This window comes from Mandrillus leucophaeus, unplaced genomic scaffold, assembly GCF_000951045.1.
Source record: "Mandrillus leucophaeus isolate KB7577 unplaced genomic scaffold, Mleu.le_1.0 Scaffold603, whole genome shotgun sequence".
Taxonomy (NCBI): domain Eukaryota; kingdom Metazoa; phylum Chordata; class Mammalia; order Primates; family Cercopithecidae; genus Mandrillus; species Mandrillus leucophaeus.
This window is the reverse complement of record NW_012106509.1, coordinates 255811-281782: the sequence shown is the minus strand read 5'-3', so window position 1 is coordinate 281782 and position 25972 is coordinate 255811. Positions and strand designations below refer to the sequence as shown.

The 25972-nt window shown below is 39.2% G+C and overlaps 1 long non-coding RNA gene across 1 annotated transcript; it reads right to left on the bottom strand.

The window, feature by feature from the left end:
- Positions 1-6552: 6552 nt before the first annotated feature.
- On the bottom strand, positions 6553-9362 carry LOC105553698. The gene is made up of 2 exons (XR_001008195.1): positions 9164-9362; positions 6553-6844 (listed from the first exon to the last, which is right to left on the bottom strand). It is a non-coding gene; the product is annotated as an uncharacterized LOC105553698 (long non-coding RNA).
- Between the last annotated feature and the right edge of the window lie 16610 nt (positions 9363-25972).

Here is a 25972-nt window from a genome sequence, read left to right as displayed (position 1 = left end):
AGTTAAGTAATAGTTAAAACTTGTAATCAACTTCGTATGTCAATTGTATCCTTTATAAATGTATTAGTTTACGTAATATTTGCCATAACCCTATATGGTATGTATTATCATTATCATTCCAATTTTACAGAGTAAGAAATTGAGGCACAGAAGAGTCAAGTAACTTGCTCAGAGTCACACGGCTAGTAACTAACAAAGTCAGGATTATGAACCCATGGAGTCTGGCTCCAGAATCTGGGAGCTAAACCATGACACCAAATCATATAGTTAGTGGGAATCCCGCAAAACAGAAAGCAAGTTGTGTCTCCACTGAGAACAAGTAATGGTCAACAACATGGGCGCCAATTAAATTGCAAATTAAAACATTTTGAGTCTAAAATATAAAACTAAACCTGCTCTCACAAATTTACCAAAATCTTTGATTTAAGCATTTACATATAAGTTTTTATGACATAAAAAATGTTTCATGATAGAGTATATTCAGTCACATTATAGTTCAGTGACTTTCAAGACCATAAAATGACTAAGTGATAAGTTGATGCGCAGACTCCAAGACAGAGATTTTAATGATGGAAAGAAACACACTTTTTGAAATAAACTCTAATATTTATATTATTTGACAAATATTAAATAATATCCATGGAATCAGAGTAGGTTCTATCAAATAACCGATAGAACCATTTTACCGTTAAGATTCAAGACTATTTTTTTCTCTAGGACTCTCCATTCATTTATTTGACTTTCATATTCATTCTCAGATCTGCCAGTTGCTTTAGTAATAATGAATGTCTCAAGATGTTGTGCATTACCCAACTTACCTTCAATGTAAACTCTCCCCACTTCCCCAGTGCACACCAATCCTACCGATACTTGCTCTCATCTTATTTTTCCCTTCCACTAAAATGGATGATTCCCTACTCTGAGCAAAAGCCATTCTCGTCACATGTGCTCTGAATCTCATCCTTTCTTATTTTCACAAGATCTTTGCTCCATCTGTCATCTCGTTTAACTCTTTTACTGTCTATCTCTCCCTGTGTTCTGAATTGCTCTCATTAGCCTCTGAACATCACATATAACTTCATCATCAAAAAAAAAAAAAAAAAACACATTCCCTCCCATAACCTTATAACCTGCTCCAACCATCAATGCTTTTTCTCCTTTCTTTTACAACCAAAATTAACAAAAGGATTATTTATATACATTGCCTAAACACTATTAAATTACTCTACCTATAATTGTAGGTAGGGTATAATTTTAAGCCAAACAGGTTTTGGGGTTTTTGGGGTTTTTTTGTTTTTGTTTTTGTTTTATCTGAGATGAGTTCTTGATAAGTTGCCCCATCTGGTCTTGAACACGGAGGCTCAAGCAATCCGCTCACCTCAGCCTCCTGAGAAGCTAGAGTTACAGGTGTGCTCAACAGTGCCCAGCTGAACAGGTTTTTTAAACAATTTTTTATTTCTGGTTCCCAGACGTAGGCATAGTCATGCTCAATAGTCAGTGTCATCCTTGGTTCATGTGGAGCTCTCTTCTATTTGCTTTTATTATTTAATGATCATTCATAAGCACCTATGAATTCATTACCAAATCAAAGAACTAGAATTCACAACTACACATTTGTTCGTTCTCGTTCCCTTCCACCCACCCCCCTGCATCCATATGAGGTAACCATCCTCCAAAATTTTGTATTTATTATCTTCTTGCCTATTAAAAAATTTTAAATACAATCTCCCAGGGTGAGGAAAAAACATTTAGTTTTAGTTCTTTTAAAAGTCTTTTTAAGGAGTATCATGCGGAATGGACTGTTCTGGCATTTGATTTTTTTTTTTTTTCACTTAACATTAAGATTTGTTCATATTGTTGAAAATAGTTCTAGGTCATTCATTTTCAGTGCTATATATTCGTCTGTTGTGTGAACCTAACCATTTTTATCCAGCTGCCTCTTGAGGAGGACATGGTATGCCAATGGTACTGCTATAATCATATTTCTATACATCCACTGGGAGGGCTTGTGGGCATAAATTTCTCTAGGGATTATCATCAGGACTGAATTGTTCAGTCCTGAAAAATGATACACCCCCACCTTTTCTAGATATGACCAATGACTTTCCAAAGTAATAATAGCAATTTACATAGGCACCAGCATTTGGAACTGTCACACTTCTTCAATTTTGCTAATCAAGTGGGTGTGAAATAGTATCTTATTTTAGTCTTGATTTATACCTTTCTGATTACCAATAAGGTTAAGTGTCTCTTCACTGGTTTTTGGTCATGTGGGCTTCTTCTGGGAAATGACATGTCATTCAGCAAGGGTTTTTTAAAAATGGTTTGTCTTTTATCATTGAGTCATAGGAATTCTTATAGATTCTTAATGTTTATCATTTTATTTTTATATGTGTTTCAAATACTTTTCTCAATTTCTATCCTTATTTTCACTTTCCTTATTAAAATGTCTATTAGTGAACACAAGTATTTTGACTTTAGTGTTCAAATCTATCCATTTTTATTTTTAGTACTTTTTATCATGTCAAAGAGAGATTTTCCTGTGCCAAGATCAGTAAGATATTTATTGTATTTTAACTAGCATTACTGTGGTCTAAGAGTTTAAATATCTTAGGTTTTTCTAGCATAAAAATATTTTGCAATATGTTCAATCACATTAAAGATGTGCTTTTAACATTTAAGTCCTTAATCCAGTTACATGGAGTTGATTTGTTTGTGTGGCATGATGTAGGAATCCAATTCCATTTTTTTCTGAACGAGACAACCATTTTTGCTAACTTCATTAACTGAAAACGTCCTCCTTTCTCCTTTAAACTATAATGCCACCTCTGTTATTTATTGAAGTTCCATTCATACTTGGATTGATTTCTGAACTCTCTATTCTAGCCCACTGGTCAATTTTTTTTCCTGTACTCATATAACATTTTAAAGTGAGTCTCCAAATCTTGTAAGACAAGTTTTAATTTCCTGTTTTCCTTACTCCTTACTTTCTAAGTGCCTTGGTTATTTTTTTGCCATTTAATTTTCCAGAAAAAACTTAAAATTGTCTCATCCATTTCTAATAAAAACTCATTTGGAATATTAATTGGAATTGAATCTTTAGATCAAGTTGGAAAATTGGCATGTGTATGATACCAAGGCTTCCTAGCTCTAACCATGGAAGTAGAGTTTCATTTATTTCTTTATAAGCATTTTTAGTAAAGTTTCATAATGTTCTATGTAGAGTTTTTTCATGTTTTTTGATTTATTTATTCCAAGTATGATATTTATTATACTTAGTAACTATTTTAGTACATATTTGCTAATTGTTGACTGGTTGTCTTTAGAAATGCAAATGACTTAATATTGAGGCATAATTAACATTAAAGTGAAATACATATATCCTAACTACAATTCAATGAGTTTTAACAAATGTTATGTTTTTTAATTGCCAAATATATAAAATTTCTTAAATTAGTTTTGGTTTTAATTTCTATCTCTATTTTGGGAAAAAATATGATCTAAATATACTTGTTCTTGAAATGTATTAAGACATTTTACGGTCAGGTCGATGATAAATTTTATAAATATTTAATGTATGTTTGAGAAGAATATGCACCCTCTAATTTTTAGATAAAGAATTCAATATATGCCTATTATATCAGCTTTATGTTTTGTTGTTCAGATTTTCTATATTTTAATGACTTTTTTGTCTAGTCTGTTTCTTAAATGAGAAGACTAGACTATCAGTCCCTCCTAATAATTTATAATTGTTTACTTTATATACATTTCAAGCTACTCTATTCAGTGCATACCTGTTTAGAAATATTTCATCTCACTGATAAGTTGGTTCTACATACCTTTCATGGTTAGGAGGTGAGTCTTCCCATCTTTAATTATTGTTTTGTCATAAAGTTTATTTTGCTAAAAACTTACATAGTTATACCTGTTTACTTAAGATAAGCATTTTCCTGGCCGGGTGCAGTGGCTCACGCCTGTAATCCCAGCACTTTGGAGGTCGAGGCGGGCAGATCACCTGAGGTCAGGAGTTTGAGACCAGCCTGGCCAACAGAGACAACAAAACCCTGTCTCTACTAAAACTACAAAAATTAGCCGGACGTGGTGGTGGGTGCCTGTAATCCCAGCTACTGTGGAAACTGAGGCAAGAGAATTGCTTGAACCTGGGAGGCAGAGGTTGCAGTGAGCCGAGATCACAAGACTCCATCTCAAAAAAATAAAATAAAATAAAATAAAAGATAAACATTTTCCTGATGTATTTAGGTCCAATCTTTTACTCTGAGGGCTGTCATGCACCATCAATATCAGCAGTACACTACCCAGCTCTAGGGAATGCCATTTAGAGAGACTGTCACGTGAATGGCATCTCCTAGACTGTGTGCCTGTACGGTTCCCATGTTCTTACACTTTATGTGAGACTGTTATAAACAGTACAGAGTTGGATTTTGTTTTTTATCCTATCTGATAGTTTATTCTTTTACTGGCCAATTGGGTCTGTTTATATTCATTGTCATTGTTGATACATTTTTGTTTTCTTCTATTTTCTTACTTTTTATTGCAAGTATCCCATTTTTTTGTTTCTTTTTAATACTTTCTTGTTTAAAGTAATTAATATATATATACAGTATATTATATACATTTGTATGTGTATGTATATCCTCTAACTAGACAAGAATTTTAGTATATATTCATGACTTTTGGTCTTCCCCCGGTGGGAGTTGCCAATCATATTGACAACATACAGAACTTTAATTCTGTGGTATTTTGGATATAGTTCTTTTTTTTCTTGATGTTTTTTCTTCTCTTGCTTTATTTTTTTGAGTGCTTATGTTAAAACATCTTTTCAGTGGGAGTTCTTTTATGGTAAAGCCTTGTATGCCTGAGAATATTTTATTGCCATCACATGTTTGAATGACAAATTGATTAATTGTAAAATTCTACCTTCAAATTTATTTTCTTATGTATTTTTTTAAAATTACTTCATTGCCTCTGGCATTCTGCATTTATTGAAAACTCTGATGTCATTTGTGTCATTTATCATTTTCTCTTTGCCTATGGCATTCTTAAATCTCAATATAATGGACCTGTGTGTGATTTTTCTATCTTTCTAGAAGCATTCTTCCATGTGGTCTTTCAACTCCATCATTCTTCAGCTGTATCTATGTCACTGTTTATCCCACCTATTAGGTTCCTTCAAATCTACATTTTTATCCTGATATTTTACATGGCATTTTTTGTGGGGGCAATTTCTTTTCTTGTTTCATGTTGCTAATGTATTTCTTTTTCTCAATTAGGATGTTTATTTAAGAAGATATAAATTATTAGTTCTTTTGTTCTAATATATCTGCTCCCAGGGGTGTTTGTCATCCAGTTTGTTATTCTGCTTTTGAGATCGTTTACTCCTCAGCTGTCCTCTATCCAACCTATAAATGAAGAAATAGCCCAAGGCTCCACGCTAAGCCCTCTTCTTGTCTCTGTGTGCATGTTCTCTCCAGACAATCTCATCTCCCATGACTGTCTCATAGATATCTCTATCATACGCTGTTCCAAACTGTACTACTCATGCTTCCTCCACCCTGCCAAATATTCTACATCATATTTAATTGTTCAGTCATCCACATAGCTACCCAAGCTTGAAACCTAGGAGTCCCCGTAGATCTTTCTTTTCCTCAAGACCTACAGCCAGTTCATTACCAGATTCTGTCAGTTCCATCTTCAAAATGTATCTTGCTTTTGCACCCCTGCCTCAATTCCACTGCCACAACCTCATTGTGAGCAGCCATAATTTAAATCCTGGTCTACTTTAGGCAATCCTACCTGTTTCCATCCTTAACCCCATCCAACTCATTTGGCCACTTTGCTCTACAGCAACACACATTTTCACAGAGGTACACACACATACACACATACAGAACTTAAAATCCTCTAGTAACTTCTCACTGCATTCAGTAAAATGCATTCATAAAATCGCATCTCTTTACCAAGGCCTACAAAGTCACGTGATTCAGCTCCTGCCTATCTCTCCAATCTAATTTCATACCACAACATCCTCATGATCTGTGCTCCAGACACACTGATTTTCTTTCAGTACCAAGAACATGCTATGGCCCCTCTCAAAGTCAGAGGACTTTGCACAGCTGTTCCCTCTGACCAAGATGATCTTACACAATCCTCTCTACTTTGCTAACTCCTTCCTATTCTTCAGGTCTCAGCCTCAATGTCACCCTTCAGAGAGGTCTCCCATGTCTTCCCTAAGTGAAGCAAGTCCTTTTATCTTAATCTCTATCTTAGCCTCTTGCCTATTTCCTTCACAGTACATATCATATTGAGTAATTATTTCATTTAACTGTTCACAATGATTAGGTTTTTCACCCCTTTTAGGATTTAAACTCCATAAGGCAGAGATTTTACTATGACAAGCAATTAATATTTGTTGGATGAATGGTCAGACCATCCTGGAGACTATGAAGGCATGGGGTGCCAAATTTCTGCAGTGCCACTAATAATGCCATGAAGAAAATCACCTAACCCACTCTGAAATAAACTACAGCATTATTAACAACATGCTTGCCATTTGTTTTTCTTTATAGACTTTATTTCTCCATGATTTTGTTCTCCAACAAAACATCCTCGAAGGTACCCGTTTGAACTTTTGTTAATGTCAAAACATGAGTTTCTCTAATGAAAATTTAGCAAGGACTACCATGGATGTTTGATATACATATTTTTCTTACTTGAATAATAGCAACCACATGTTGATACAGCTATTAAGGAAAAAGAAGTTTTTCCAGCAGCTGTTGACTTCATCAATTCCTCTCTGCAATGAGTCACTCAAACTTCCACAGAGCTAGCAAAGAAAAAAGAAAAAAAGAAAGTTGCAAGTAAGGAAGTAGGGATTATTTTATTGTGATGAAAGAGGAGTGGGAAGAGTTACGCAGGGAGAAAGTGAATAAAATCAACTAGAATGAGAGATTTGATTCCATAGAAAATTGAGTAATTTGCGTGTCAAAAAGATAAAACTATACACTTGCCTAGTACTTTGACAACACAACTGAAAAGCATGTGAAAACTGGCATAAAGGGTGGGGTATTTGCAACAGGAAAAAGGCAGTCATTTTTTTAAAAAAAGCAACAGCTGCCAGTTTGAGCCACTCTTCAAATGGCCAAGAAAGAAACTTACTCCTCTACTTCAGTTATATCAATATAATGCCAATCATTAATGAGATAATAACTATCCCAGGCACCAGTCAACGTCCTTTTGAGAGGATGTTTCTTAAACCCCCCATCACATTGCACAATCTCTTGGAAAAGGTGAGATTTAATTAACTGCCAACTGTGAGACAGAAAGTTCTGTTGACTGTATGACACAAGTAAGCACTCAGTACATAGCACAATATGCACATTGATTAATGTAAATTGGCTTCAGAGTGACTTTGCATTTTTACAGTGATTGTGTTTTTTGCCTCGTTGCCTTTCATATTGCCTGCTAAATAATAATAACCTTTTTTATTGAGACATACCACACATAAGGCAATATGCTAAGCATTTTGCAAATATTACTGACAACAGCCCTATGTGCTATGTGCTATTATCTAGGTCAAGTAGATACTATTGCTCTGTTTTAGAAATCAAGAAATAGAAGCTTAGAGTGGTTAAATAACCAACTCCAGGTCGCCTAAAGAGTTTAATACCCATGATTATTAGCTTCAAAGTTATTCTTTATAGAGAAACTCACTATGTGCTTGGGAGAAAGTGCATAAGTGTGACACCATTTGACAATATTGCAATAGCATTGTGTGTCATCGACGGGAAAAAAAGAAGAGTGAATGATTAAAAGCCATGCAAATAATGTATTCTCTAGTCCAAGTTTCTGTTAATAGTTGTTCACGTTATTCCTTCAATAGGCATTTATGGAGCAACTATTTGGTATTGCAGGGATTAAAAAGATAAGCAAGACAAAGGTCTTTGTCTTCATGGAAGCTCAGTGAAGCCCCTACAAAGGCAACTCGAAGATGAAATTAATATTTTGCTCTTTTTCTGTTGAGAAAATAACTTTTTGTAGAATAAAAATTATTGACAATCAATTGTACAGTTTAATACAGTGGCTTTAAAACTGTGCCTTATAGAATCCCGAGGTATTGACCAGCTCCCCTAAGATGACAGAGGTGGACTAGGGAAAGGGTCAGTGAAATGGTGTCTACCACTTTCCCTCAAACACACAAGTTCTGTTTTAATTTCTTTTCACATTAATTTTCAGCATAACATTTTGTTTGACTAAGTAGTTCTATCAAATAAAATTTGAAAACCTTTGATTGACTTGGTGAAATAAATACATACTTTATACCAACTTAGATCTTAAATGAAATGTTGGTGCTTGCTTTTGTAATTATCACTAAAATGTGTTCTAAAAATAATTTTTGAAGATGCAGGCTTCACAAAGCAGATGACCAAACACAGAAAATATCTATCAGAACCATGAGTAAATACCAAGTAAAATACATGATAGCCTTGTAAACTCTCACACTCTTGATCCAACAGAAATGAAAAATTACTTGAGTGGGATGAGTAGGAAAAAAAGTGGTAGAGTCATTCAAATTCCAGAGGAAGAGATGAATTTAATGGTGAGGCTACTGGCATTGGGACAAATATCAGGGATGATTTCAAATATTACTCAGTCATAATACAAGTAAAATATCAGCCTTCAGTATTTTCATTGGACTAGAACAGTTTCCTTATATCTTCTCATTTCTCTTTCAAGCTTCAACCTTAAATAATAGGCCATTGTGTAGCAGAAGAGAACTTTAAACTTAGGAGTAGAAATCTATAATTAAATCCTTAGCCAACTTAAAAACCAGCTGTGTTACCTTGGATAAGTCCCATAGCTGGACTGCATTCTCTAAACCAGCAGCTGTAATGTTTCCTACCTCATTAGAGTGTGGTGTGAATGAAAATGTGAAGAATGCCTAAAACAGAGCCAGACCTTGTATGAATTAGAAAGTTTCAGGCAGCCACTCATTCCATCACCTTGTCTCACTCTTTCTAGTGGCCCAGGGTCACTTACCTGCTTTTCTTAATACACCCCAAGCCTTTCTCTTGCCTCTCTTTGTAGACTAGAATTATTCTTGCGTTCATCAATATGGATTGAGTCAAAAGTTTTCAAGATCTACCCGACCTGTTACTTCAAGGATCCATCACCCTCTGACTTCCATTTTTTGTATTTCTAGAGGCATGGTTTCAAGGGGGACGTCTGACTGGCTCAGGCTAGATCCAGATTAACTCCTCCTACATTTGTGGTCCATCCTGAGCCAGTCAGTGGCAGCTAAGGGAGCTCAGTCACCTTGTTTGAAGTTTGCCCAATCAAGGGGCCATGGAAGGAAGAGGAAGTTAATCTGAGACAGGGTTGTGACAGGCAGACCAACAAACATGTCTGTTTATAATCTAAATATTCATAAAATTCCAATCCCCCAAATTCTCCCACATATGTATGCTCTTGTATTCCCCTGAGATAGGAAGGGAGGCATGCTCACAACCCCATTTTACAGATGAGAAGAATAAAGTTCCAGGAATACTGGTACCTCCATTAGGGTCACTTAACGAGCCACTGGTGGAACAAGAAATAAATCCAGATTGAGAGCTGAGACTGCCTGGTCTCCCACTAACAACTAAGGCTGCAAAAATTTCAAAGCATATTGCATGTACAATAAATACTGCATCTGAATCAATTGTAGAGACAAAGACAGAGGCACAGAGAGAAGACAGATCTATCCAAGGTCACTCAAGTGAGGAAATAAATCAGCTTAAAATAGACTTCTGTCTCAGCAGCATTGTGCTTTCACTCCTGGGCAACTTCCTGCCTGTACAGTAACATTGATGCCAGCAAGGAAGGAACCTGAGGGTTAAATCCTTGGCCCCAGCTCCAGATAGCAATAGAGAACCCCACCCCCATAATTCAGTCAATAAATAGATGTCCCTTTCACACAAGTTTCAGAAAACACAGTTAATATACAGCCACTACTCACAAATTAAATGAGTTATCTTACTGTAAAGGGCATAACTATTTCATTACCTTTGCAACTTAAATGAAATATGCTAAAGGTAGAAGTGATACAAAACAGCTGCTGCCAGAAGTTTCAATAAAAGATCACTGCTGGGCACCCTTATAACCGTGAGGCCATTAGGAGATTTAAAGGTCTCCTTCACTTTCCCATGGTAGGGGGTGAGGCTGCACTGAGAAACATCACTGGCATGAGGTCTAATTGCCTGCCCTATGATTAATGTTGCCAAGTGAATTCAGAGGTTGTCATGGTTCTCACCCTATGGTCCAGGCTCATTGATAAAATAGAGCAAAGGGAGCCCAGTGCTTTGAGAATGTCAATGCAAAATTATAATAATTACTTATTACATGATACAGTTGTTAAAGTATTTTCTGTGTTGTTCAAAAAAAAAACACAAGGCATGTACATTGGTAGAGAAGACAGAAGAAATATGTATAACTGTGTTTTCCTCTTGTAACCTTCCCAGGCAGAATTACTCTGGTCCTTAAGGCCTTGAGGCACTTTTTTCTTGTCTCCATTAAACTGTATGTAAACTACTGGGGTTCAGAGACCAATTTTTAGCTTTCATTGTATCCGTAGGATTTAGCATAGTGACTGGCATAAGAAAAATCTGCTAAACTAAAACTGATACCCTGTTATAGAATTTCCATGATGTACTCCAAGTTCTGCGATAGGCATGCAATAATTGTAAGTTTTCAAAATGGAGGGACCAAATCTAGTCCCTTTGTATCTTTATAACTCTGCAGCTCTGCTATCCAACAGAACTTTCTGCAATAAGGGAAATGCTTTATTTCTGTTCAAGGAAAAGGAAAGTTCTTAAAGAAATGTTCTTCCTTTAAGAATCTATGTATACACTATTCAGTAAGGGCCATTGGGCCACTTGTGGCAATTGAGTGCTTGAAATATGGCTAGTGAGAGTGAAAAACTGCATTTGTGATTTAATTTCAATTAATTTCGATTTAAATCACCCCTTATAGCTCATGGCTACTGTGTCAGACAGAGTAGCACTGGAGGCCAAGCGTGGTGGCTCATGCCCATAATCTCAACATTTTGGGAGGCCAAGACAGGAGGATCCCTTGAGCCCAAGATTTCAAAACCAGCCTGGGCAATGTAGAAAGACCCAGTTTCTACAAAAAAAAAAAAAAAAGTAAATTATCCAGGTGTGCTGGCACAGGCCTGTGGAGGATCACCTGAGTCTGGGAGGTCGAGGCTACGATGAGCCATGATCACCCCACCACACCCCAGTGTGGGAAACGGAGCGAGATCCTATTGCCAAAAAAAAAAAAAAAAAAAAAAAAAAAAAAAAAGTAGCACTGGAATCTAGGCTGATGCTTGGCATTCAGTAGTTGCTATTTGAATGTTTATGAATGAATAAATGAATGAATGACTACAGATACCTAATCCCTCCACAAACCTACTTCCCATCAAACTGCTCTCAGCTGCAGAGTGCTGCAAGCATGCGATATGTATTTGGCCAAGTTGAAGTTAAATATGTAGTCTACAGGAAAAGCGATTTGGTCATTCATTGGATATTGTGAGGAAAGTCTTTTATGTCTAATTTGAAAGATGTACTTCAAAGTAACCACTTAAGATTAAGTCATCCATAAGCCATATTCTCACTCCACATCTTACTACTAAGGGCAGAGTAGTCAAGTGGAAAAGCAATGGACGTGGGTATTAGTTCCACTCAACTGTCTACTAACTGATTGACTTTGAGGCTCAATTAACATGCAAAGTGCTTGACTTTTCTTAGTAGCAAAATGGGGAAATCCTATGTGCCACGCCTCCTTACCAGAATGTTGTCAAAAGCAAATGAGATAACTTGCATGAAAACATCTAATGCTAAGCAAATACAGATTATTATTAAAATATGTTACTCACTTCAAATTATTTTAAATAACTATTATAGTAATGGTGCTCGTGTTATTAACAAATCATTGAATATATGTTTCCTTGCACAGTTAAAGACATACATGTGCCCAAAGAAAGACAAATTAGTTTCTTCCACTCTAAGAAGATTTCCATTTTTTTTCTCTGCCACTTCATATCTCAGAAGGTCACATCTCTTGCTGGGCAGTTTCAGATGACAATTCTACAACGATTCCTCTCACCTATCTCATTGAATGTGACCATCAGCATAAGTAGGTTACATTGTAGGGACTGTGTTTATAGCTAGTGTTGGCATGTTATTTTTCCAGCCACCACTCCAAAGAGAAGAGTTCACATTGTGTTTCTAAATCACTTCCTGAAAAGTGATTATACAGGATTCTTTCAGAAATAGAAGGAATGGAAAAAGCAAGACCACAAAGTAATTTGGAAAGCATCCAAGATCGGTAAGACACCAAAAGTGGGGGGGCTCCACAACACTAGGAGCCTGTGCCCTGATCCCTTGCAACACCCCAAGATGTGATAGGATCTCAGCAATATACAGCCACCTAGAGTTCCTAAAGAGGTTAGACTGTGAGCACTGGGCTCCTAGACTTGGCAATGACCGTAGTGCCTCACAAAGGCAGCTCCAGCAGAGCCTCCATCCTTAAAGAATAGTACAGCTTTGAACACTGAGCATGTCAGCTATAATCTTTGGGGACCAAATAACAGGCCTTTCACATGGCACCGAGAGGGGAACCATCCAGACAAAGCTTGACCTTTGCACCAGTGAGGCCGATTGGAGGCTTGGAGCATATTAAATTTATTTAGAGAAAGGAAAGAAATGTAATATTACTCACATCCTGTGTTTGAAAGAAAAATCATCCTGCCCACTTAATAACTGTGCAGGGCTGCCTTCCACACCACATTTTTTACACAGACCATAGGGACGTCTGTGTGACTTTGTGATTCACCCTTTGTCGCAGCCCCCACCGCCATAGAACTGTGAGGACTGAGTAGGAGACAAGTCCATTTACACTCACTGGGCTGCGTTCAAAAACCAGTGTTTCTCCTTAACTAACCCTCAAGCAATTATCTCAGATCAAGTGAATGGACCTGACTTAAGCAAATTTGGCTGTTCACGAGTTTTAGGTTACTCTGGCAGATATTGATCACCACCAGCAGCTAGGAACAGGTGAGAACTATAATCCTCCTTCCCTACAATCTCATTACTGGGTGATGAGTTATATTGAAAGCACATTTGACCAAAGATGCCACATGTTCGAATACTCAAATCAACTAGCTAAGCTGATATAATAAGCGCAGTGAAATCCCAGGCAACAGCATGCACGAAACAGCCACTCAAGGTAGATGCATCAGTATCCTGGTGAAAGGTTCAGTTAAACTTCTGATCAGAAGTTGAGCCACAGGATTCTCTGTTGAGCCATTGAATGAAGCCCTGATCCGAGAACGGCCCTGTGAAGAGGGTAGGCTGTGGAGCTCTCTCCAGATTCTTACTCCCTGTTGTTTACAGAAGGAAGGAATTGCCTACATAATATTTCCAGCATATTCACATATCTTAATCACCACTCATTTCACCCATGAAAACTTATTTTAGCATCCCCTATGCTAACTAACAGGCTTTTTTTGTGTTCATTGGAGATAAAGCTATAATAGGGTGGCTGATTAGGGTCGTTCAAACGCTAGCTGAGGATCCCTGAGTGTGAATTCCCTAGCTTACTATTTCGAAAGTTATCCACCACTAAGCTGTCCTCTAAAACACAAACACACACTTATCTATTAGTGTTAAAGGACATGAAACAATTTACTTGAAAATGTAATAGTACTGTTTTCTCTTCAGAAGAGTTCTCCCTCTAAAGGGCTGAGAGGTTTGAATTCTTGCATTTTGTCAGATACAGGGCTTAACCTTAGAGTCCAGTGTATTCCTTCACTGTCTTTCCTCTAAGTCTGCCAAACAAGTAAGCCTCTGGTGAACCCACAAAGCCAGCTACAGATAACCACATGGATGAAATTGTAATGCACACACTGCTTACGCATAGCCTGCTCCTGGTCTTACCAGCCTGCCAAAACACACATGAGCCATTCTTAACAGCAAGTGCAAATCCAGGAGTGCTGTTTCAAACCTTCGAGATCCTCCCATCTTCTAGTTACCTCATTACTCCATTTGACCCCACAGCGTTTCTACTCCATGGAATGGGGACATCTGGAGAAATCCACACATGGGGCCTAAACATCCTAGTACCTGCAATGTATTGATTTTTTTCTGTCTTTTAGAAGCAGAGGATGGTAATAAATTGTATTTCTAACAACAAAGGTCACTACATAGCTATCAGCCCTATGTGTAGATAGCCGTGAAACACAACAAATAATAGTTTTGCAAATCTCCTCTTTGAACATCCTTTCCTTAAGAATCCTGTTTTGAGGGCCTGTTGTAAACTATGTGTCTCCTTCATCTGGTGTTGCTCAAACTGTGAGTGCTGACCTAGTGTCTTAGCCTGTTTGAAGTACTATAACAAAAATATCACAAACTGGTTGGCTTATAAACAGCAGACCTTCATTTCTCACAGCTCTGGAGGCTGGGAAGTCCAAAATCAAGGCACCAGCAGATTCGGTGTCTGGCGATGGGCCTCTTCATAGAAGGTGGTCTTTGTGCTGTGTCCTCACGTGGTAGGAAGGGGTACAAGAGAGTTCTCTCAGGCCATTTTTGTAAGGACACTAATCCCATTCAGGAGGCCTCTGTCCTCATGACTAATCTCCCAAAGTCCCCACCTCCTAATATCATCACGTTGGGGGTTAGGAGTTCAACATACGAATCTGAGGGGGAGACAAACATTTTGACCATAGCACCTATTCTAGAATTGTGAAATTGGCTTTCACTTATTAACAAAAATATAACTGAATAGAATGCAAGAGAAGAAAAGAGAGGAGAGGAGAAATAAACATATAGATCACAGAAGGCAAGGGTAATCAGATGAGTTTAATAAGACATTTCACATTTATGAGAGTATGTATACTGAGTTGTAATGTAAAGCATATTTCTTAGTAAAAAATAATATCTAAAAAATGTATAAACCACTACCACAATTTATTTGGAGATGAATTTTCTTTAGGTCTCAAATAAAGTAAAAGAAAGTTCTAATGCAAAATTTCTTCTTTTTTTTTCAACTTTTATTTTAAGTTCACAGTTACAACTGCAGGTTTGTTATATTGGTAAACTTGTGTCATGGGGGTTTGTTTTATAGGTTATTTCATCACCCAGGTATTAAGCCTAGTACCCATTAGTTATTTTTCCTGATTCTCTCCTCCTACCCCCTACCCTCCAAAAGGCCCCAGTGTGTGTTGTTCCCCTTTATGTGTCCATGTGTTTTCATCATTTAGCTCCTACATATAAGAGAGAACATGAGGTATTTGGTTTTCTGAAAATTTCCATGTGTCTATCAAGATTAGCTTGGGAGGAAGGTTGAGAGTAAATGTTATCATGATCCCAAAACATCTGCCTGGGGAAACAATATTTTTAAAGTATCAGAATGACTCCCTCATGCAGCCCAGGCTATTTTCTGGTAAAGTGACATGCTAGTTAGCCTTGTCACAGAAGCAGACCCTAAGGCAAGGATTTGCATACAAGTAATTTGAGAAGAAAATGGAGTATCATCAGCTGGGAACGAGGAAAGCAATACAGCAAAGGGAAGGGAGCTATAAGGTAACTATTAAATCTGCTACCATGGTCAGGTTATGTTGGTGGGAAACCCTGGGGAAACAGCACCTACTGCAGAATGATCCCACCCAAGGGGCAAGAGAACAAGTATTTATTTCCAAGTGGCAAGTTGGTCAAAGGCTGCTGCCAGGGCAGGGGGTGAAGATGGTGAGTGTTAATTCTCTGGCACTTCTGGCCTACCTGCTCCTGGGCAGAGCAAGGCAGAGAAATTTTTGCTGTTCTGTGGAAAGAAAAAAGATTATGGGCCCCATCATGCAGATACTGAAAAGAACAAAGGTAATAAACAGAGCACTCAGGGCAACTGCTCAGGTGGCCTGATCCTACAGAGACTCCTCCAAAAGTCTGGTGCATCCTCTACACCCTTGTCCACTCACACTCACCTTGGAGGGGATGCTTTCCTGGACTAAAGACCCAGAGGTATCTGAGGGTGGAAAGTAGCATAAGTAATATTGATATTGTTTTAGTGCTAGTTTTGGTAGCAAGTGAAGAGCAGATAAAATTTTCTTGGTGGTTCCAAAATGTCCACCACTTTGTAATAAGAAAAAAGTCTGTACAGATCTAAAAGGAAAATTCTAATTTTTAGCAGATTAGAAGCCCCTCATGCTAGTTTCCCAGGCTCTAAGCTGTTAGCCACATAATCCAACTTTGCCTGCTTCTTGTCCCTCCCAGATTTAGCAGTGAGCCTGAAATTCTGCAGGGCCATGAGCGCCTGCACAGCTTCTGAACTTTCCGTCTTCTGGCCTCACTTTTCCTGAAGCTGAAGGGAAAGGGACAGCTGACTGCCATTCCCACAGCTTTAGACCCTTCTTCTCACTCTCTTCGCCCTGGGAAGGGAAACTGAGTTCTATCAGTCCTGCTCCGTGGGCCCCTGACACTATGACAGGGAAGAAAATCTGCTAAAGATCTATGGTTACTTGGATTCACTGAGCTGAGATGCTCAAATCTAATGCATCTTCACATCCTGTGCTGGGAAATGCCCCACTTAAGGGAGATGTTACTTATAGATGCAGAGCAATTCCAGGGACCTACCAGGGGACTGGTAGAGCCACACTCCCTTAATCATAGAATTACGGATTCACCTGGGGCTCATGGCTCACAGGTTGCCAAGTTACCTAAGCAAATGTGATGGAATTACCAAGACAGGTTTAGATCTGTGGTGGAATAGGCCACAAAGTTCCTGAGATCTCTCTGGCTTCTGGCTTAGGGACTCGACCACTATGTCTACTAGATTCAAGGAAAGAGAAAACAGGTGTGTGTAACTCTGCATTCCTCAACCCCAAACAGTTGAAGAAAGAGAAGACTCAGCTCCAGGTTAGTTCCACCAAGTCTGGGAGAGCATAGAGATTCCCCTCTATCAGGTGGTATGGCCTAGAATTTCATTGTACACATCACATCCAGAATATTTGTCCCTGAGCACTTATCTAGAGCCCAGCCTACAGCTTCTCTCTCAGTTAATTGTATTAGCCAAGGAATCATGACGGAGTTTCTGCCTTGGAGTTGCTGAGATCTCTCTGGCTTCTCCCAAGATGGAAACCTGTTTTAACCCAGAACATTTGGCTGTGACCTTCCTATCCTGCAACACTGCCTGGTTCTTCCAAGTAATGCCCAGAAGACTGAACCCTATTCTCCATGTCTCTGCCACTGGCCTCTTCAAACTAAAGAGACTCTCCTAGAAGCAGGTACAGCTCATCATCTGACTTCAAGACTCCCAATTTCTGGAAGACCAGCACCTGTGCTTGATCTACCAGGGTCTTGACATTAACACCAGCCAAGCTGAGAAGTGGACTTTGGCCAATGAGGCAGAGACTGGCCAGTTCATGCATGAAAATCTTTTACCTTTCCTCCTGGGCACACAACTAGATGACACTGCCTTTCTTGCAGTGACCATGTGCCTGAGATCTGGCACTAGAATCTGAGCAGAAATTGTGTACTCTATTTCTGGACTTGGACCATGAAAACCTCATGTGTGATTCTACACTCTTCGTCTATTTGTCGGCTGGATATCTAGACCAAAGGCATTCATGGAAACCCCATGTTGAGAGGACACAACATCTCTCAACTTGGGTCCTCAAAAGACTACACAGAGGCCAAGCGTGGTGGCTCATGCCTATAATCCCAGCTACTCGGTAGACTGAGGAATGAGGATCGCTTGAACCCGGGAAGCAGAGGCTGTTGTGAGCTGAGATCATGCCACTACACTCCAACCTGGGGGACAGAGCGAGACCTTGTCTGAAAAAAAAAATAATAAAAGACTACACAGAGGAAAGTACCATCCCCCACAGCCTACCCCACCCTCCAGCACTAATGGGCTTTTGCATGCATAAGAAATTTCCATTGTGTGAGTCACTACTATTTGGGGGTTTATCTGTTACAGCAGCTGGACTTATATTATCCAACACAGTCACCCATGACCAAGGCTAGGCTCCAAGCCAAGTGAGTGACCCCAGCTTGTCTGTAGCTTGCTCCCCTCTCTCTCGCAGTTGTAGAGGTCCCAGCTCTCCATACTGCCCAAGGAGACAGCTTGAGATACGTGGGCGAGTAGAAGGGTGGGAGACATAGGAGATGTTTCTCAAGGGAAAAACTTTGACTCTTCCATGTTTTGTAATCAGGAATTTTCCATGGTCACAGAGTGAGTCAGAGGAAAAGCCATGATTTTCACCCTCCCTCTGCTGGGGCAGCTGTCTTCCTCCAGGATGGGGTCTAAGCTCCATTCCTAGGAAGGAGGGGGGTCAGTAAGGAGAAGGGTCATCCACTCAGGATACTACCTTCTCATGGAAACCACTGAGAAGACTAAGCACAACAGCCACACACAGGTCAGGAAATTTTCAATCAGCTGGGCAATCCTTTTTTGTTTAAATATAGTATTGTTTCATCCCTCTCCCAAGTGATTTTATCCCTTCAATATTTTTAATGTCATTAGAACTGCCCATTCCCATCATTTAACCTGTAAACTACATTGCCCAACTCATTGGTACCAAGAAGCAAGTTGAAAAGTTCCGCCCTGTGGTGTCACAGCACTCAGTGCTGCCACCCAAATGCATAGCAAATTCGTTAAAGACAGGAAAAAAAACAAGCTCTAACCAGGCTTCTTGAGGCTCCCAATGCTGCTTGGTCACCACAATCAGTGAGTTTCCTCCAGAAAAGGGTTCATGCAGCTCCCGAATCTAGCATGTCTTCAGGGAATTTAGGAATGTTTCTTTCATCAGCCCTACCCAGAGGGGAAAGATTCCTCAGAGCAATGTAAAAAACACAGGGCAAAGAAAGAGGAGGAGGCTCATGACATGTGGCAGCCCTTCTCTACAGAGAGTGGATGGGCCTGAGAACCAGTGCATTGCTGGGACTATATTTAGTTCATCCAGTGACATCTTTGCGCCTCAGCGCCATCTCTCATAATAGCAAGGGACTGTGAGACTGAACGTTTTTCTCATTGTAGCAGGGGTCTGACTCACTAGTTTTAAAAAAATCTGAGAACAATGAGACCCAAGGGGATAACAGAGTTCCAAAAACAAACAAACAAAAAAACAAACAAAAAAAAAAAACAAAAAAGAAAGAGTCAAGCATTCCTGTAGGTTGAATAAAAAGACAACCGTCCTGGAAACATTTTCTAGGAAGTCTCCAATATTTTCTAGGAGGTCTCCAATAAGCAATTTTTTGCTAGCACAAAATTCTAAATTGTACCAAATACTAGTTCATAATTTCCATTGAGTTCTGAAAAACATAAGCCTATTTTTACAATGAGTATTTGAAACTGAAACTGTAAGTGCTAACTGGAGACCAGCATGTGTCTCACTGCTGTTTGCCTTTGAGGAACTGACTCCAAATTGCAGGGGTGCCACATTCAAGCCAACAGGTGGCCTCTTTGAGTTAGGTCTTGACTCCCAAAAGTTGTTAGAGACATGCTGAATATTTTTCAACCAATTCTCTTCTAATTCTGTGAATAGCTTACTACAGAGTTTAACAAACTTTTTCTAGACCAGATAGCAAATATTTTTTAGGCTTTGCAGGTCATATGGTCTTTGTCACAATGAGTGAACGTTGCCATTTTGGCACTAAAGCAACCAGAGATAATAGGTGAATGAATGGGCATGGCCATGTTCCAATAAAACTGTTTTATTGGGGGAAAAATAGGCAGTGGGCTGAATTTACCCTGTGACCGTGACTTGCTAACATTTGACTCACTACTGGCCAGTACCAGCGTTGCTGACACTGGGCTCACAACTACCACCCAGGGCTTCACCCTGTCCTATGACCAGAGCCACCTCCACCCCCATCCCAGCAAGCTGTCTCAAAAACCCTCTCCTGGCCAACAAAGACCAAGAAAGAAAAAATTAATCTATCCCTGTATTTATATCAGTACCACAAGGATTATTTTAAAAAAAACTCTAACTTTTTAGGAAACAAAGTGACTAGAAATCTTAAATTGATTACATCTTCAAACTTCTTTTAAGTTTGACTCCAGAAGAAGAATGAAGTTTCTTGAAACTCCTGCATCCACCGACAGGAATTGGAGTCTTAGTCGATTATCTGAAGTTAGACCTTTGTAACACCTGGTTTTCTTGATTATAGATAGGCCATGTTCCAGGACTACTATACAATATTTGGTTTGCAGGAAGTACTCAAATCAGAGTTGTGAGAAGAGTTTGTGGCACTGGGGGCCTGGTAGATTCCATTATTTTGCCTAAAAATCAATGTTAATGTCAATGTCTCAAAAATTAATGTCAATGTTGAGTTAACCACCCAAAGTGTAGATGTTTCTACTTGCTTAGTACCTTGTAGAGTTTCTTTGGAGAAATAACAAAAGGAATTACCTACTTAAGAATGGTACACAGGCTTGTAAGTAACTCATGTAGGCATGTATAACTAATACATTTTTTCCCAAGGACATGGTAAACTCTTCCAATCTCAAGTAAAACCTCAAAATCTAGGTCCTGGTTCTGGCTCTTTTCACAGAGTAAAGGCATGGAGTTGGATGAGAAAGGTCTTTTTCTTAAGGCAGGGTAACTTTTATAAGACAGGAATTCTGGAAGGGGACAGGGCTTGATGTTAATCTAACCCACATGCAAAGGGCGGTACAAAGTCAGGCACACCCAGCCTCATATGCACGTAGGACATGACAACTGGAAAAGACGTCAAGAAGTAATAGACTGTCCAGTGGCATTTGTCCTGACCAGGTATATCTAAACCTGTCTGATTTACCCATGGTCAGTAGTCAAAAGAAGGAAACAAGAGCATGCAACTGTATTCACGGCAACCACCTGAGAACCCTTTCTCATTGCTTCCAGCCTACCTTTAGTTCCTGACTTCCCTAGCTCTGCCTGTTTTCTGAACCTTCACCTTCATGGAAGGTAGAATTGAGGAGCTATTAGAAAGCCAGGTTTGTAAACTGTGGTGGTTCCAACACCCTAGGTACACAGTAAAATCACCTGGGGATTTTATAAAAATCCCAATACCCAGGCCATATCCTAAGAACATTAACATTAGGCCATATCCTAAGAACCTAAAAACATTAGGTTTTCTAGGCGTGGGACCAGGTATTAGTCTGTTCTCAAGCTCCCAGGGCCACTGGGTTAATATCAGATGGTCTGAGTTCGAAGTCCAGTATAAACAATTACCTATTCTCTCTCTCTCTGTTTTCTCACCTGTAAATGGTGATAATTATAGCCTCTAATTTATAATATTGCAAGGATTAAATTAGTTCATTCACATAAAAATATCAGCACAGTTATTAAATGTTAGTTCTTAGAACCCAATTTCCTCTTCTTGACTTCCCAATTTTGCATTTCAGTGCTTTCCAAATCCTTAGCTTTTCCTCATCCTCCCTGTCCTCCTGTATCAGTTGCTCTAGGTATGCTCTGGGGACAGCCTAGTACTCAAGGCTGTGTAGTGGGCACCCTGGCCAGGATCACCCTTGCCACTGAGAGCCCCTGGACAGGAGTTGGAGGGTCAAACACCGAGGAAACACTGACAGAGGGTGGTAACAGAGAGGGTGACCCACTGTCCTAAACTGCCCCAGGACTGAGGTATTTCCCAGGATACAGGACTTGGAGAGCTAAAACCAGGACAGCCCCAGTAATCCAGGGCAGTTGGTCACTCTAATTGGAACAGATAGTCCAAGAAATCAATGCAGGCAGGGGTTATCTTTAGGAAAGTCACTGAGCAGGAAGTCAGGGTCTTGAGGTTAGACTCCACCCCTACATAAGGATAAAGTGAAAGAAGAAAAGGAATGGCAAGAGCAAGGCAGGACCCCAGCCCTACAGGCAACGGGCCAGTGCCCTTTTAAGAGACACAGCATCTCTGTTAACAAAACTGGCAAGATGGCAGTATTATAAGGTCAAGGCCCAATTAGCATAGGTGGCATGAGTGTTGAGCTAAAAATGCATAAACCCCTAAGAGTTCAACAAAGCTGAACTATATAGGAAGAAACCTCAGCCTCAAAGAGATGCTGGCTAAAGCACTCTGCCCTGCATGATGTACTCTTGACCTCTTTTTTCCTTTCTATTTAACATTTTTTCAATTGTGGCAAATATATATATAACATATTTACCTTCTCAAACATATTAAGTGTACAGTTAGTATATTCACATTGTTAAGCAATTTCCAGAACCTTTTTATCTTTCAAAACTGAAACTCTACCCATTAAACAACTCCCCATTTCTCTCTTCCAAGTCCCCAGCAGCCAGAATTCTAATTTCTGTTTCTATAAGCTTATCTACTCTGGATACCTCATACAAGTGCAATCATGCAGTATTTGTCTTTTTGTGACTGGCTTATTTCACTTAGCACAATGTCCTCAAGGTTCATTCGTGTTGTAGCATGTATCAGAATATATGTTGATGTGGTTTGGATCTGTCCCCACTCAAATCTCATCTTGAGTTGTAACTCCCACAATTTCCACGTGTCGTGGGAGGGTCCCAGTGGGAGGTAATTGAATCATAGGGGCATGTCTTTCCTGTGCTATTCTCACGGTAGTGAATAAGTCTCACGAGATCTGATGGTTCTATAAGGGAGAGTTCTCCTGCACAAGCTAGCTCTTGCTGCAGCCATGTAAGAAGGACCTTTCACCTTCCACCATGATTATGAGGCCTCCCTAGCCACGTGGAACTGTAAGTCTATTAAACCTCTTTCTTTCTTTCCTTTTTTTGTGTGTGTGTTCTAATTGCCTTTTCTTTTTTATTTTACTTTAAGTTCTGGCATACATGTGCAGAACGTACAGGTTTGTTACATAGGTATACATGCACACGTATGTTTATTGCAGCACTATTTACAATAGCAAAGACTTGGAACCAACCCAAATGCCCATCCGTGATAGACTGGATAAAGGAAATATGGCATATATGTACCATGGAATACTAGGCAGCCATAAAAAATGATGAGTTCGTGTCCTTTGCAGGGACATGGATGAAGCTGGAAACCATCATTCTCAGCAAACTAACACAGGAACAGAAAAACCAAACAACACCTGTTCTCACTCGTAAGTGGGAGTTGAATAATGAGAACACATGGACACAGGGAGGGGAACATCACACACCGGTGCCTGTTGGGGGTGTGGGAGGCAAGGGGAGGGAGAGCATTAGGACAAATACCTAATGCATGCAGGCCTTAAAACTTAGATGACAGGTTGATGGGTACAGCAAACCTCTTTCTTTTGTAAATTGCCCAGTCCAGTCTTGGGTATGCGTTTATCAGCAGTGTGAAAATGGACTAATACATATGTCCTTTTAAAGACTGACTAACATTCCATTCTATGTATATACTGCATGTTGCTTATTCATTCATCTATCCATGGACATTTGGGTGGCTTTCCCCTTCTGGCTAATGTGAATAACATTGCTATGAACACGAGGGTACAGATATCTCTTCAAGACCCTGATTTCAATTCTTTTGAGTCTTCACTCAGAAGTAAGATTGTCTTGAGCTCTTCTTGGGTTCTCATCCTGAATTCCCTGCCTCTGTACAGTGGGACACAGAGCCACCCTCCCCACGGAGGAGCTCTCCCCTCCTGCTACCACTACCGTGGCAATCGTTGCTGCCTCTTTTGTCCGTTCAAACACTTGGGCTTGGAATGTTAATCTTCTCTGCATTATCATCCATTTGTTCACTAACTGGAGAAATATTTATTGTAAGTCTGAGACCTGAAGACTGAGAAGATGATGTCCTGGTGAAAACTAGAGGAGGAGAAGAGCATTCAGGGTCCAGCGAGTATGGGTGTGAAGATTTGGCTTACACTTGTTAATCTCCTCTCACCCTCCCTGTGTTCGTACTCCATCCTCTTCTACATCATGCTGTATGCATCTCGGTTTCAAACAGAGTCAGGGACTTCAGCTGGTACCTTCCCAGTCATTTCATCAGGAGCAGGCTCTCCTCCACCTTCCCCTGACCCCGTGGCCTCACCACCTCCTGCAGCCCCGCACTTGCTTATTTCTGGCCTGACGAAACGCCCAGTGGATGCTCTGAATGCATCGACTCTTGGAAACAATGATTCTTCCTCTCTGCTCTCCAGTAGAGTGAGATGGGTTCTTTATCTTGCCTAAGTTTTTTGAGGCACACAAGAACAACCACAAATGCAGAACTTCCCTGGAAACTTCCTCTCCATTAGGGGAAAGCAAAATCAATTCTCTCTTTCTCCCTCTCTCCCTCCCAAAGCCTTCCCACTGCCCTCCAAATTTTTCACATTGACAAATCAGACTGGAAGCCTGTATGACAGCCATTTTTCAGTGTTTAACAATAATTCTCCCTATATCATCTACAAGTTATGTCTTCAACACACACAGACAGTTTCTAGGAGGACAAGCGTCGTCCAGGACGTTGCTGCTCACATTAAAGGGCAGCATCCTGTCCGCAAATCACACTCTCCAGTCTGCCCCCCTCTGACAAATCAAGAAAACTTACAGAAAATTGGCTTATTGCATTTATCATTCCAGTGTTTGAGGATGTTTTAAGTTAATGATTTCCTTTTTTTTTTATTGTGCCAAAATCTTTTTCAAACACAATGAAATAAAACATGTAGATATAGGTTTCATTTCCATTGGTTGTCTGAGGCTGAAAATGAAGAAGCCACTAGCTCAATGCTGACTTTTAATCTCGTTGTGTGAGACCTTATCAATGTTTCCAAAATGCAGATTTAAAAAATAGCTCTGGTTAGGCTTTGAGAAGATATTCTGTGAATTCTAGTGCATGCACTGCCATCTACTGGACATTTATGATATAAAACTAACTAAGCTGGTAGAAATAAGTGCATTTAATCACTGAAGGCTCTGTAGAAGAAAGACAGTACAAATGACATTAATGTTTAGAAGAAAGATAAGTATCTGGATAGATTAATGGAATAAATAATTATAATATGCAGGCACAACAGTATTCCTGTCTGGAATTTCTCGTTACTAGAGAACTTGTATTTTCACCTGCAAAGTAATGTTTGTCACTCTAGTGAATGCAAAATCACAGCATTCATGCTAATAAAACCATTTTCAAATTGTGGTTCCTTAATACGACCAGGCACAAGAGGCAACTCATATTGTCCTTCATGTGGTTGAATTAAAGTAGGTATATGAGACTTCCCTTAGGATATTCTGTCTAATCATATATTCTGAAAAAAAATATGAGCATACTGTTATGTACAGTTACAGAACTTTAGCAGTTTTTAAGAGATTTAACTCAATCACACCCACAATGCTGAAATTCTCTTAAATAAAATTTAATATTCATTTCAGAAGGCAATGCAGGGTTTTATAGCGTATTGTGGCCATTATTTAACGTATTGATTATTTTTGTATAATACTATTAAACACCTACTTAGCGACATTTCTACCTGTTTTTCTTCTGGATACATAAGGGTTATCCCTTAATTGGATGGTAGAAAACCATATGGATTTTGCATTTTAAAACATACAAAGTAACTAGTTCTGAATATTTGACATACATATGGGAGTGATATTCTTTTCTTTTGCACAGTAATTTGATAATAAGGCAGAAGTTTGGGGGCAGAGTGGGCTTAGGTGTAAAAAAGATAAAATTAATTATAGATGTTACACCCAACCTTTATAAATCACATGTCATTTTACTTATTTTAGGCCAGACCTCCCTTCCATGCATATGCATCTTACTAAGAGAGATGCTTTCAACGACAATGTAATAAATTGCTCCCAGTCACCTTAAACCTTAATTCTTAGAGGGGTGTGTGTGTGTGTGTGTGTGTGTGTCTGTGTGTGTGTGTTAGAGAAGTTGTTTATCCGAAGGCATTAGTCTCTTAAATGAAGCCAACAGAAGAAATCACAACAGATTATATGCTAATGAAAGAGTTAAATAACTGGAATTTGTTT